The 16,102-nt window shown below is 36.0% G+C and overlaps 1 protein-coding gene across 2 annotated transcripts in view; it reads left to right on the forward strand.

The window, feature by feature from the left end:
- The first annotated feature begins 3,117 nt into the window (after window positions 1-3,117).
- The window catches only part of LOC128738764 (uncharacterized), a 32,993-nt gene continuing 20,008 nt past the window's right edge, over window positions 3,118-16,102 (forward strand). Inside the window, exon 1 of one of the 2 annotated variants that reach the window (XM_053834118.1) lies at window positions 3,118-3,217. The gene's annotated coding sequence lies outside the window, so the exon portion shown is untranslated. Of the gene's footprint in view, window positions 3,218-3,454; window positions 3,506-16,102 lie in introns of those variants that run through there. The other variant, XM_053834119.1, reaches the window with a different exon arrangement.

Raw genomic sequence — 16,102 nt, forward strand, 5'->3', positions numbered from 1 at the left:
CCTCTTAAAAGGGGAAGGGGTCGTAATTCACCATAGAAAAAATTTCTGCCATCTAAAACTCCCACATGCCAAATTTGGTTCCATTTGATTGATTAGTTCTCGAGATAAGAGGAAATTTGCATTTCATTTGTATGGAAGCCCACCCTCTTAAAGGGGAGATGGGCCATAACTCGCTTTCTAAAGAAGAGAGGGGTCTCAATTCACCATAGAAAAAAATCTTGCATCCAAACCACTTACATGTCAAATTTGGTTCCATTAGCTTGATCAGTTCTCGAGTTATGAGGAAATTTGTTTTTCATTTGTATAGAAGCCCCCCCCCCCCTCTTAAAGTGGGGAAATCCATAGAAAATATACCATAGAAAATATTCTTGCCTACAAAAACACCCACATGATAAATTTGGTTCCATTTGCTTGATTAGTTCTAGAGTTATGAGGAAATTTGTATTTCGTTTGTATGAGAGCCCCCCTCTTAAGAAGGTAAGGGGTCCTAATTTATCATAGAAAAAATGGTTGCCTCCAAAAACACCCACATGCCAAATATGGTTCCATTTGCTTGATTAGTTCTCGAATTATGAGGAAATTTGTATTTTATTTGTGTAGAAGCACCCCCTCTTAAAGTTGGGAGGGGTCCTAATTCACCATAGAAAATATTTTTGCCTCCAGAAACCTCCACATGCCAAATTTGGTTCTATTTGCTTGATTAGTTCTCGAGTTATGAGGAAACTTAAATTTCATTTGTATAGGAGCCCCCCCTTCTAAAGTGGGTAGGGGTCCCAATTCATCATAGAAAAAAATTTTGTCTCCAAAAACACCCACGTGCCAAATTTGGTTCCATTTGCTTGATTAGTTCTCGACTTATGAGGAAATTTGTATTTCGTTTGTATAGGAGCCCCCCTCTTAAAGTTGGGAGGGGTTCTAATTCACTATAGAAAATATTCATGCCCTCGAAAACTTTCACATGCCAAATTTGGTTTCATTTGCTTGATTAGCTCTCGAGTTATGAGGAAATTTGTATTTCATTTGTATAGGAGTCCCCCTCCTAAAGTGAGGAGGGGTCCCAGTTCATCATAGAAAAAATTTTTGTCTCCAAAAACACCCCCGTGTCAAATTTGGTTCCATTTGCTTGATTAGTCCTCGAGTTATGAGGAAATTTGCATTTCATTTGTATAGGAGCCCCCCTTCCTAAAGTGGGGAGGGGTCCCAATTCATCATAGAAAAAAAATTTGTCTCCAAAAACACCCACGTGCCAAATTTTGTTCCATTTGCTTGAGTAGTTCTCGAGTTATGAGGAAATTTGTATTTCGTTTGTATAGAAGCCCCCCCTCTTAAAGTGGGGAGTGGTCCTTACTCACCATAGAAAATATTCTTGCCCTCGAAAACTTTCACGTGCCAAATTTTGTTCCATTTGCTTGATTAGTTCTTCAGTTATGAGGAAATTTGTATTTCATGTGTATAGGATCCCCCCTCCTAAAACGGGGCGGGGTCCCAATTCATCATAGAAAAAATTTTTGTCTCCAAAAACACCCACATGCCAAATTTGGTTCCATTTGCTTAATTACTTCTCGAGTTATGAGGAAAATTGTGTTTCTTTGGTACAGGAGCCCCCCCTCTTAAAGTGGGGAGGGGTCCTAATTTACTATAGAAAATATTCTTGCCCTCGAAAATCTTCACATGCCAAATTTGGTTCCATTTGCTTGATTAGTTCTCGAGTTATGATGAAATTTGTAAAGAAGCCCCCCCTTTTAAAGAGGAGAGGAGTTATAATTCCTCTTATAAAGAGGGGAGGGGTCTCAATTTACCATAGAATAAATTCTTGTCACCGAAAACACCCACATGCCAAATTTTGTTCTATTTGCTTGATTAGTTGTCGAGTTATGCAGAAATTTGTGTTTCATTTGTATGGGAGCCCCCCCTCTTAGTGGGGGGAGGGGTTTCTAACCATCACTAAAACCTTTCCTGGCCCCAAAAAACCTCTACATGCATATTTTCATGCCGATTGGTTCAGTAGTTTTCGATTCTATAAGGAACATACGGACAGACAGACAGACAGACAGACAGACAGACAGACAGAAATCCTTCTTTATAGGTATAGAAGAAGATTCTCATATTTGGCTCGGCTGAGACAGCTGTCAAATGAATCAAAATTGAGTCACAGTGATCGAATCGAACCATCCCTGAGTGGAGTGGGACAACTCTAGCACTGCACCGAAAAGATAAAAACACTGTACCGGTACGCAAAAAGACAAAAACAAAATTTACAAATATAAGACACTAGTTCTGAACATAAGACATTAGCATATGCATCTGATCGTTCGAAGTGAGTGTGTCGTTGCGCATACTGGTCTGGGTTCAAGCGATGGAAATAGTCTCCGTCCTGTTGGAACGGTGAAACTTGATCACTTTTTTCGTAAATAGAAATAACCGAAATTACCGATTTAACTTTGAAACTTTTTGATTATTTTCATTATCTATCAATTGAAAAACAACGTTATACTAATTATCACACAATTGATAAATCTTGTATGGTAGCGTTCTGATTCAAACTTAGAACAGTCTCAAACTTCGAACACTTAAAATGAAATGCTCGTTGGTATCGCTAATATGATAAAATATTATGCTTATTATATACCACTGCATAGAGGACATTCTAGCGAACACGGTGATGTACAATAAACTTAATATTTTATCATATTAGTGATACTAACGAGAATTTTATTCTAAGTGTTCGAAGTTTGAGACTCTTTTAAGTTTGAATCAGAACGGTATTCAAACCATTGAGATCCGTTCAGAATTGACAGGGTTATTAGGGTTATTTTTTCGAGACCCTCGCACTTTTCGGTACGACATTCTACCTTGCCGTTAGACGTAGTCCTAGTTGCTAGTTTTGATATAAAATTGGTATAGATTTATTGTTACATCCTTTCAGATCATTCATAAAATCGAACATGCACTGTATCGTATTCGTATAGGTATTCAAGAGATGCATTTTTTTATCTCTCGCTCGATGCGGTTTCGGTGAGCAATCAAGCTTGTACTCTCTGTGCGTTTTGGATGCATCTTGCGCTGTTGCATATTGCGCAACCAAAACAAACAAACTTTAATCATTACACATAGTAAACTTTGGTGCCTTCGCTTCCAGTGGTGTAGTACAATCTCTTGGATCGAAAAGCCTGTTTCAGAGAAGTGTTACTATTCGGCCTACTAATAATAAATAGATGTAAGTAAATATGCTTTCTGTGCTGTCTTCTGTGATTAGAACAATTTCTCATTTCCGAACATAAAAATCTTTCGATTTTTATACAATCTGAATGTTCAAGCAAAACGCTCACATATCAGAGAGGAGCTATTTTCATATTCAAAGTGCACAACGTGAGAGATTGTGCTTGCTGCCATCAAGTTGATTGAATAGGTCGTTCTCCTGCATACGATACGCTTCATTCAATCTTTCCTCACTTGTTGATGAAGTGTGTTGGAGTGTGCGAATTTTATATTCAAGAATAGGCAGGTAATCAATTACATTTCATGAGATTTTTGAAATTTGGTCTGAGTAGCGAAATATTGTGATCTTAAACTATTCACATAGATGTATGTTTGCATGTTATTTTTGCAAATGACTGAAAATACTACAAAGTGTACATGCGAAAAAGTCAAATCAATATGACTGACCTGTATATACCAGGCAAAGCTTCATTGCAAATACATCTGGGAATCAGATGAGAAAGGGCTATCTTTAATGGAAGAGCAGCGTCGATAATCAAAAAAATGTTTGTTTTACAATATTAATCATTGGGCAGATTAGTTAATTTATTTTCCATGTATTTTAGCGATTTTTATTGTGATATTCATGCTAATTTGCATTCGAAAGAAAAAAGTTCTTTGAAGTAAAATATTTCGGCAGATGGTAGTCCTTATTAGTATTACTTATCTTATACAATCGTCTACCTGTCACCAAAAAGCTTTCTGAAAATGCATTATGGATGAAAAATGTGCATTTTTTACCTGCTACTAAATTATGTTTCATACATGGTTTTCGCGTAGAATTACATCTTATAACGTGGCTCTTATGTGTACGCTATCTACCTGTGTAAGGTACCCAATGTTTACCTGAGTTTCTAAATTTTCTGCCATTCTAGAATTAGTTTATCTTGAGCATTTAAGATAGTTTGGTGTACGTGCATTGAGCAGGTGAATAATACAGGCATTATTAGTTCAGTTCTATCGTGTATTTCGAGTCAAACTTTTTGTGAAACAGCATGGACAAAAATTTATAAAACAAAAAACAAAAATCAACATGGGTTATATTTGGAAATTCACATGTAAGAATTTCCAATTATTGTGTTGTACTTCCTCTTTGTTTGATATACTGTAACCTGTAAGCCAACCCTCCCAGTCAGGGCTGTCCTGCACTCAGTGTAGGGGAACTGGGGGGAAAATGAACACCCTTAGCAATTTCGCCATTTTCTCCCCCAGGAACCAACCAAATGCTGATTGAGTGATTGCACTATATGAATTGAAAGCTGGATTCATATTCCACATAGCAATGTATAAAGATGTTTAAAAAAGGACTATTTGTCATGAAAAATTCCTTTTTTTCGAAAGCGTCACATTCGAGCCTGATTTTTTTCATGTGGGTAAAATGAACATGGAGTGAGGGCAAAATGAACATGTCATAGAAAACTAAAGTTAACATGCAGTTTGGATAAATTAAACATTATCATTGTTCTACATAAGCCGTAGGTATTTAACAGGGCTGTTGGAATTAAAACGGAACTCCACAAAGTTAACATAATGTATTTTCGCCACGTTCAAACAGTGCTTGACTTTTAGCTCGTAGGATTTTCCAGCACTCGGTCATTTTCTGTCATCTTTCGAGAGACTCGATCATTTTTATTGCTTAAATTGTAAGTATTTCGTAGCTGCTGATAAATGGAAAATAAAACATCATTATACACACTGTTCATTTTGCCCCCATAGTGAGGTGTTCATTTTACCCCCAAAACACCAACTGTTTTCAAGTGTTTATTATAAACAAACAGTTGATAAAAATATTTGGAATTTTCGACAGATCCGCAAGATAGTGATAAGCAAACAACACTGAATGATACCAATAGTCGAAATTTAATTTGTTTCGCCAAAATAGCTTATTTACTAATAGTGGAAATTACCATCGGCGTCAGATTTCTGCAAATATTTTTTACTTTTTCCATTTTTTTCACATTGGAAAGCTTATGATTACCGCATATTGTCTCAAACAGCTTGCAATACTTCTAGAAAAAGATACCTACTGATCTGGAACAGATTTTAATCGGTTTGCTGGGAATTTGGCTGCCTGTTCATTTTACCCCCCCTGTTCATTATACCCACAGTTCCCCTACATATTTTGCTTATTTAACTGAAACACCTCAACCAATCAAAATTGGAAAATGTTACATATGGGGCATTTATAGTGTCAATTATTGTCCACAAGTTTGCTGAACTAAGTATTAATCTATCTTAAGTATTTACGGCGCACTCCCAGTTCACACTGGCTGGCGCGCAGAGAGCGCTCTTGGTGCACCACCCAGTGTGAACTGGGAGTGCACCGTAAAAACTTTAGATAGAGCAATACTTAGTTCAGCAATAATATGGACAATAATTGACTCTATAAATGCCCCATACAAATTTTCAAATCTTTTATTTATCTACTTGAACTTCATGCGTGACAGGTGGGGAATTATTTATTTCAATTGATACTAAACCAAATTTATGTTGTTTCCATTAAACTCCAAAAACATTCCGCTTATTTCCAACCTTCATAAGTTTTAATTTTGAACCAATTACCATAGAACAATGGTTTACCCTTGTTATGCAATAACCTGAGACGAGACGTGCTAACTGGCCTCTTTGTCTTCTTTTTAGCAAACTTTCGATACTTTTCACTAGTTGCCTAGTAGTTTTACCAAAAGTTATAAATATGAGTAACCTTTTTGTGTTTTTTCATGCGTGTAAAGCATTTCAATTCGACCAATCAGCGGCTGGTCTAAAAATCTGCTGCGAGTTGACACGTATCGTCTCAGACTATGACAAAGGTTTAGGAATTGCTGAAAAAACACGAAATTAATTTGAGGGCCGAGCCACATATCAATCGATAGGGCTCGACGTGCCTGTATGTGTGTGTATGTATATATGTGTAAGACGCTTCTTTTCTCGCTTGTTTCTCGGAAATGGCTGGACCGATTCGTCCGCTATACTTTTGTTAGGAAGGTATTATTGCCTACACTGAGAAAACTTTTCGTATAGTTTCTATGTGTCCCACATATAGATTTTTGTAATGTGCCCAGTAAATGATCTTTATGTGCCAAACAGTTATCATTTATGTGCAAACGAAAAATTAGCACATACTATTCATATGCGTATAATTTTTATGTGTATTTCTGGGAGGATTGTGTTTATATGCAGCTCATGATAATCATATGAGATTTCATATGGAAATTTACTATCAGGTATGTGCAGAATATTTTGAGTGTAGTATATCACTATTGAATTATTTTGTGATCTGTCGTTTCGTTTAAAAGTTATAAGCAAAAATGTGAAAACTACGCGATGACCAATTTCAACGATCTTAGTACCAAATACATGTAAGTGTAATACAAACCAAATACATACATGTATAGGCGGTTTAAGGTTTAGTTTGCAGGTTTTTGATAATTTTGAACAATGCATAATTTTCTGTTATGCCATTCTATTTGATTCATATCAATAAAATTTTCTTGAATGAATTTCATCAATTATTTTTAAATATCTTTTGATCGATAAAACCAATTCCTTTGAAATTTCGCAGATTCATTCGCAGTGTTAAAACCACCCATTTGATGCTAAAATTATTAAAACTAGTAAATTAGCGTGGTTTAAATCGTTATACATTATTGTAAATTTTAATGTGTTGTACACGATTGTTCATAACTTTTAAATTAAACTTCCAATCAAAAAACAATTCAATAGTGATCTGTGAGGCCATAATACCTTTCGAATGAAACTTATAGCGCAGTGCGCTTTTATTAGATGGCTTTGAATACTCAACTGTAGTGACATATATCAAATCAGGTGCGAATGATGTATTCGAAAAACTATGTTGTAGCGTTATTTAAGAAATATTTAGAAGAATTAAGAAGATTTTCAGAATGCTATCTTTCTCGATCGCACCAACGCTGTTTGATGCTTGTGCTGCTTCGTCCTTAAAGATTAATATTTCTTTCTACAACTAACTTTTACTAGTAATTACTCAAATCAGTAACTGCAAATATTCAGCAATTTCATGAATAAAGGATCTATCAAAATTTAAAAGTGCTCCGACTTTGTTCAAATATTGTAAACTTATTTATTTTCAGTAAATTTTAGATCTGTGTTTTTTCGTTTAGCGTTTGGGATGTCCCTTTCTGATATGGGATGGGCCCGTCTTAAAAAAATCGTCATTTACCAAACTTTTTTAAAATCATAATTTTTGAACGACTGAACCGATATTCAAGATTTTGAAACCAAATAAAAGGTATTACCCGGTCAACATCGTTACATAACATTAACCAGATTGTTACGTAACTGTGTTATGATGTGGCGTTGAAGTTACGTAACCTGAGAGTAACAGGATGGTTGAAATTTCCCACTTTTTTACATAACATTGTTACATTACAATGTAACATTGCGATAATGTTTATGTAACATTGCAATAACATTAAAGCAATGTAACCTTACGTTACATTATTGCCATTGTTATGTAACAATCCTATTATTTCTGTTATGTAAGAATATAAATGTTTTTGTAACGTCACAAAAAATACTTTACTGTGACACCTCAATAATACTTGCCACCAGAATGTATGTACAGCCTCGAAAATACTATGCGAATTGACTAACTGCTAGCAAGTGCACTTAAAAGCTGATCATAAACTCACGCAGTTTACGATTAGCTTGCAAGCGCATTTACTAGCAGCTACATAGTCAATTCACCTAGTATTTTCGAGACTTTACATATATTCAGGACTCCGTCACCAATCTTTGTTCTTTAAATAATCGACAAATAAAAAGTACATTTAGATCCTAAATCATTTATTATTCGATTCCTTTTAATTCATGTAGGGTAGATGCTCGAGTAGTTGTGGTAGTACCTATAGTGGTGGAAACTTTAAATATTCCGTTATTTTTGCAGATTTTAGTACAGTTTGACAAGTATCGATATTGACCAAACTCGTGTTTTAGTCTTTGACCTTGAAATGCGGTCAGGCATTAATATTATTTTTTTAAAACGATGGTTTTTACAATTGATGGAGGGACGGTAGGGGAAAGTAATGAAATTTTTTTGGGAAAGGAGGGGAAAGAGTGGAAAGGAAGGGGGGGGGGGGTAATAAGTAGCTCCGCTTAACAAGTTGTCGTTGTCGCTTAACAAGCATTGGACAAAAGATAGGAGTCACAACGACAACTTGTTAAGTGTAGCTACCTAGGGGGGTACCCCCCTTCCTTTCAACTCTTTCCCCTCCTTAACCCAAAAAATTTTCAAAAAAAATATTAAGTATCGATATACCAGTACCAGTTTCATTTGGCAAGTATCAAACGTTACACGCAGTGCCTTGTAAGTCTCAAGGACCTGCATTGTGTCGTCGTCCCGCCAGTAAAAACAAAATTAGATTAAACTTCTCGCTCGGTGGTTCTACAGTAGACGAAGGAAGAGGCACAGTTTGTGTCTAAAAATAACTCAACCCATGTCGCTAGCTTAATAAGGGGGGTTTGCAGTCTCCTTTTGTCCAGCACCTCTGTGGTGAACACACGTTGTTCAACACTGACAGTAACACAATGTTGCTGTTTGGTAACACAGAAGTAACATTGTAATGTTACAAAGTTATCAAAATTTGACGTAACATTTAAATAAAAAAATGGTAGCATTGTTACATTAAAATGTTACCTGTAGATTATGTAGCAATAACATTAAATGTGTAACATTACAACTTTTATCAAAATTTGACGTAACATTTAAATGAAAAAATGGTAGCATTGTTACGTTAAAATGTTACCTGTAGGTTATGTTACAAGAACATTAAGTTTATAATGTAACAAACTTAATGTTATTGTTACATAACCTACAAGTAACATTTTAACGTAACAATGCTACCATTTTTTTATTTAAATGTTACGTCAAATTTTGATAACTTTGTAACATTATAATGTTACTTCTGTGTTACCAAACAGCAACATTGTGTTACTGTCAGTGTTGAACAACGTGTGTTCACCACAGAGGTGCTGGACAAAAGGAGACTGCAAACCCCCCTTATTAAGCTAGCGACATGGGTTGAGTTATTTTTAGACACAAACTGTGCCTCTTCCTTCGTCTATTGTAGAACCACCGACCGAGAAGTTTAATCTAATTTTGTTTTTACTGGCGGGACGACGACACAATGCAGGTCCTTGAGACTTACAAGGCACTGCGTGTGACGTTTGATACTTGCCAAATGAAACTGGTACTGGTATATCGATACTTAATATTTTTTTTGAAAATTTTTTGGGTTAAGGAGGGGAAAGAGTTGAAAGGAAGGGGGGTACCCCCCTAGGTAGCTACACTTAACAAGTTGTCGTTGTGACTCCTATCTTTTGTCCAATGCTTGTTAAGCGACAACGACAACTTGTTAAGCGGAGCTACTTATTACCCCCCCCCCCCCTTCCTTTCCACTCTTTCCCCTCCTTTCCCAAAAAAATCAGAGGGGTTGTGTACAAGACACGACCGCATATATAGGTGACGCAGGACTTCGTAAGTCTCTTTGTAGTGATAGTGGCATGTATTCATGCTTGTAATCATTCGATTCTTCATGTATACATGCTATATGCAACATATATGCATGCTACATGCGTTGTATGTAACATTTATCAAAGTAGTAACATTGCATACATTCAATTCTCAAAAGATTGTGCATTTGAAAACAATTTAACAAAATCAAGAACACAAACTGTTGCTTTCCTGCTACCTTACTGAAATTAAAGATTGTTTTTATTATCCATGGTTTCCCACGTTGAAGGGATTTTACCAATTCAATCCTATTTTATCAACAGCACATCTTTCCACTACACTTCTAATGAAACGGCAAGCATGCGTATTCATACAGAGTCGTATTATAACCGATTACTACAGCTGTAGCACATTTTTCCAACACAGATATCAAGTTCGCCGAGGTTTAATCGTCTCGCATCGCAGTAAAGAATTTGCGATCTGTTGGGACAACGAACTTGTGTCATTTTCTCTGGCACACTTCCTTAAAACAGACATCAAATTGGACTAGGTTTAATCGCGTTCGTAAGAAATCTGTTGGCACGAGGGGGCTTTGTTACTCTCTCTGGCGTACTTCCCGAGCAAGGACATCAAAATGGTCTAGGTTGAACCGCGGTGATAAGAAATCTTGTTGAAACGAGAAAACTGTCACTTGTTTTGGCTTACTTCCCAAGCACAGATATCAAATTGGTATAAGTTTAGATCATCGTAAAGAATCTTCCAACCAATCACGAAGCGAGAATTCTGTTAAAACATAGGTTCATTATTTTCAATTTTTCAATAGTTCAACGTCAAGAATCCATGCTTTTCTTCATTTGGGTCGATTCTTAGAAGATTTTCCGATCGATTGGTGTAAGAATATTAAAAATCGATAGGAAAAACGCTGAGCTATTAGCGCCCAAAACCTTTCATTTTTCGTGACGCTCGCATTTTTCGATTTTTTGGAATGACACCCTATCATAAAACTTGCCGTAAGACGTAGTCCTACGTCAAAAATTTCATTACTTTCCCCTACCGTCCCTCCATCAATTGTAAAAACCATCGTTTTAAAAAAATAATATTAATGCCTGACCGCATTTCAAGGTCAAAGACTAAAACACGAGTTTGGTCAATATCGATACTTGTCAAACTGTACTAAAATCTGCAAAAATAACGGAATATTTAAAGTTTCCACCACTATAGGTACTACCACAACTACTCGAGCATCTACCCTACATGAATTAAAAGGAATCGAATAATAAATGATTTAGGATCTAAATGTACTTTTTATTTGTCGATTATTTAAAGAACAAAGATTGGTGACGGAGTCCTGAATATATGTAAAGTCTCGAAAATACTAGGTGAATTGACTATGTAGCTGCTAGTAAATGCGCTTGCAAGCTAATCGTAAACTGCGTGAGTTTATGATCAGCTTTTAAGTGCACTTGCTAGCAGTTAGTTAATTCGCATAGTATTTTCGAGGCTGTACATACATTCTGGTGGCATGTATTATTGAGGTGTCACAGTTAAGTATTTTTTGTGACGTTACAAAAACATTTATATTCTTACATAACAGAAATAATAGGATTGTTACATAACAATGGCAATAATGTAACGTAAGGTTACATTGCTTTAATGTTATTGCAATGTTACATAAACATTATCGCAATGTTACATTGTAATGTAACAATGTTATGTAAAAAAGTGGGAAATTTCAACCATCCTGTTACTCTCAGGTTACGTAACTTCAACGTCACATCATAACACAGTTACGTAACAATCTGGTTAATGTTATGTAACGATGTTGACCGGGTAATACCTTTTATTTGGTTTCAAAATCTTGAATATCGGTTCAGTCGTTCAAAAATTATGATTTTAAAAAAGTTTGGTAAATGACGATTTTTTTAAGACGGGCCCATCCCATATCAGAAAGGGACATCCCAAACGCTAAACGAAAAAACACAGATCTAAAATTTACTGAAAATAAATAAGTTTACAATATTTGAACAAAGTCGGAGCACTTTTAAATTTTGATAGATCCTTTATTCATGAAATTGCTGAATATTTGCAGTTACTGATTTGAGTAATTACTAGTAAAAGTTAGTTGTAGAAAGAAATATTAATCTTTAAGGACGAAGCAGCACAAGCATCAAACAGCGTTGGTGCGATCGAGAAAGATAGCATTCTGAAAATCTTCTTAATTCTTCTAAATATTTCTTAAATAACGCTACAACATAGTTTTTCGAATACATCATTCGCACCTGATTTGATATATGTCACTACAGTTGAGTATTCAAAGCCATCTAATAAAAGCGCACTGCGCTATAAGTTTCATTCGAAAGGTATTATGGCCTCACAGATCACTATTGAATTGTTTTTTGATTGGAAGTTTAATTTAAAAGTTATGAACAATCGTGTACAACACATTAAAATTTACAATAATGTATAACGATTTAAACCACGCTAATTTACTAGTTTTAATAATTTTAGCATCAAATGGGTGGTTTTAACACTGCGAATGAATCTGCGAAATTTCAAAGGAATTGGTTTTATCGATCAAAAGATATTTAAAAATAATTGATGAAATTCATTCAAGAAAATTTTATTGATATGAATCAAATAGAATGGCATAACAGAAAATTATGCATTGTTCAAAATTATCAAAAACCTGCAAACTAAACCTTAAACCGCCTATACATGTATGTATTTGGTTTGTATTACACTTACATGTATTTGGTACTAAGATCGTTGAAATTGGTCATCGCGTAGTTTTCACATTTTTGCTTATAACTTTTAAACGAAACGACAGATCACAAAATAATTCAATAGTGATATACTACACTCAAAATATTCTGCACATAACTGATAGTAAATTTCCATATGAAATCTCATATGATTATCATGAGCTGCATATAAACACAATCCTCCCAGTAACAATGCTACCATTTTTTTTATTTAAATGTTACGTCAAATTTTGATAACTTTGTTACATTACAATGTTGCTTCTGTGTTACATAACAGCAACATTCTGTTACATTCAGTGTTGACCGGGCGGTCAACACTGAAAGTAACCCAATGTTGCTGTTAAGTAACATTGTAATGTTACAAAGTTATCAAAATTTGACGTAACATTTAAATAAAAAAATTGTAGCATTGTTACATTAAAATGTTACCTGTAGGTTATGTAGCAATAACATTAAATGTGCAACATTACAACTTTTACCAAAATTTGACGTAACATTTAAATAAAAAAAATGGTAGCATTGTTACGTTAAAATGTTACCTGTAGGTTATATAACAAGAACATTAAGTTTGTAATGTAACAAACTTAATGTTATTGTTACATAACCTACAGGCAACATTTTAACGTAACAATGCTACCATTTTTTTATTTAAATGTTACGTCAAATTTTGATAACTTTGTTACATTACAATGTTGCTTCTGTGTTACATAACAGCAACATTGCGTTACATTCAGTGTCGACCGGGTATTAATTTTCATAGGGTAATATAGAGGACATTTATTGCTCCTTTTGACAAAAATATTTGAAATTTTGACAAATTTAATTATAGTTTTAGTAATATCGATATATTGTACCCTCCTTCACACAGCGAATGTGTCGAAACACACCCAGGTACCCAAACATGCAAAAAAAAATCACATTTAGACACGTGAGATATATATTTTGGCCAGGCAGTTTTTTGTAGTGTTACATAATAAAAATATATAGTATGTATGTACCTATTTTTGTTTTATTATCAACAAATCCTTAACTTTCACATCAAAAATACTACTTACAGTGGTATTGTATCTAATATCGCAAATAAATTGATGGATTTTCTATTCCGAATAAGGTAACACTAATTGTAATGATAGAGTATTTTCAGCAAAATACAGTAGAGATGTGTAGAACGCGGATTCGAAGAACGCGGATTTCTATAGCGCGGGTACCACAATATTTCTATAACGCGGTTTTCCGCGTATAACAAATACAGATAGCATATGGATATTGAGTTCATTGGGGCTAAACTCGAATTTTGAGCGATTTTGAACCGTGGTGTCTTTAAAGAGGTTGTTGGGCATATAACAGTTGACTCTCTAAGTCAGAGGTGCCCAGGCATAAGCGTGGTGCGGGCCAAATCAGGTCGCCCCATGAGTCCGCGGGCCGCAATGACCTCTGGCCATTCTTTCGCATACCAAAATGTAAAATAGGCGGCACCAAACGCCGATTTTTAGCAATTGCCACAAGATTTAAACCGCACAGCAATTAGATCTACAATATGCACGAGGTACTACGACTGAACTGAGTGACCCCTGTGTCATAAACAGGGATGGCACGTTCACTGTGTTTCTACACGCGGGTGAACTACACCCGCTCTTTCCTGTGTGAATCACAGTTGGTCAGAGAAGTGAAATATTGAACCACACAGCGTCGGTGCAGCGTACTCAAGGGTGAGTGTGTTGTTTCTTCACACTCACACTTGTTAGTCTCTTCTTTTCCATCGTGTTTCGCTAGTTCGCACAGGAGAAGGTGCGCTGGCACAGCCAAAGCTGCGTAGATATCACACAAATGCAAGACGGCACGGAATAGAAAACATAGCAGTAGTATTCGCGTAGCGCTTGCTATGTTGCATAGATGATGTATTTCGTGTATATACTGCCGCTATTCGCATAGCAGTCCCAGTTTCTATGGAGATGGACTGTTATGTAAATAGCGGCAGTATAAATACGCAATACATCGTATACGCAACATTGCAAGCGCTACGTGAATACCCCTAGCATATTTTTCCGTTCGATGCAGCAAATGTGAGTTTGAATAAAATAGTATAAATTTTGTATAAGATATCTATCAATTCGAAGCAAATTATCCTTGAAATAAACAGTAATTATATTTTGCAATTTATGGTGACAAGTACCAACTAATATTTTAGGGCTTCAGCATTGTCAGGATTTTGGTTGCAGTTGCAGCATACTGCATATGCGAAGTTTAAGATAATTGAAAATATCCTATTAGAGCGAGGGTGAGAGTTCAATCTTTAGTCGAATGTGTTGTTTAAGGGGACATAAACGACTAAAAATGTGTGTGTGTGTGTGTGTGTGTGTGTGTGTGTGTGTGTGTGTGTGTGTGTGTGTGTGTGTGTGTGTGTGTGTGTGTGTGTGTGTGTGTGTGTGTGTGTGTGTGTGTGTGTGTGTGTGTGTGTGTGTGTGTGTGTGTGTGTGTGTGTGTGTGTGTGTGTGTGTGTGTGTGTGTGTGTGTGTGTGTGTGTGTGTGTGTGTGTGTGTGTGTGTGTGTGTGTGTGTGTGTGTGTGTGTGTGTGTGTGTGTGTGTGTGTGTGTGTGTGTGTGTGTGTGTGTGTGTGTGTGTGTGTGTGTGTGTGTGTGTGTGTGTGTGTGTGTGTGTGTGTGTGTGTGTGTGTGTGTGTGTGTGTGTGTGTGTGTGTGTGTGTGTGTGTGTGTGTGTGTGTGTGTGTGTGTGTGTGTGTGTGTGTGTGTGTGTGTGTGTGTGTGTGTGTGTGTGTGTGTGTGTGTGTGTGTGTGTGTGTGTGTGTGTGTGTGTGTGTGTGTGTGTGTGTGTGTGTGTGTGTGTGTGTGTGTGTGTGTGTGTGTGTGTGTGTGTGTGTGTGTGTGTGTGTGTGTGACGCTTGACTTTAGTTATCTGTTTCTCGGATATGGCTTAACCAATTTGATCGCCGTTAAGCTTGTTTGAAAGGTGTTACTGCCTTGCAGATCACTATTGAATTGTTTTGCGGTCCGAGGTTTCGTTTAAAAGTTAGGCCATTGCAGATAATTTCAAAAGTTTTTGTCCCCCCCCCCTTGGAAATTGGCTTGAAAAATCGAGGGGCAAAAAATAATTTGCAGGGTATGAGTTAATTTTTTTTCATAAAATCAATTGTCTGTGCGCTCTACAGCCTGAAAAACTCGAAAAATAAGTGTACGAGTTGAGTTAATACTTCTAGCACGAAACAAAAATGGAAATTCGAACAACGGAGTTTCAGCAAATCGGCCGAAAAATTTTTCTTTCGTTTTTTTTTATTCGAGCAAAAAAAATATTGATCTTAGGCATTTTTACCGATTTTCTGAAACTCCGTTGTTCGAATTTCTATTTCTGTTTCGTGCTAGAAGCATTAACTCAACTCATACACTCATTTTTCGAGTTTTTCAGGCTGTAGAACTCAAAAACTTTTGAAATTATTTGCAATGGCCTTATTTGAAAAAAATCATACACAAAGTCATACACATAAGCATTCCAGTGCGGCGTAAAACAACCTCGCCGAATAAAACGCCCCTCCTGGAAAAACACGATTTTCAAACTTTATGTACCTTTTTCTCAGAAA

The sequence above is a fragment of the Sabethes cyaneus genome, chromosome 2 (assembly GCF_943734655.1).
Source record: "Sabethes cyaneus chromosome 2, idSabCyanKW18_F2, whole genome shotgun sequence".
Taxonomy (NCBI): domain Eukaryota; kingdom Metazoa; phylum Arthropoda; class Insecta; order Diptera; family Culicidae; genus Sabethes; species Sabethes cyaneus.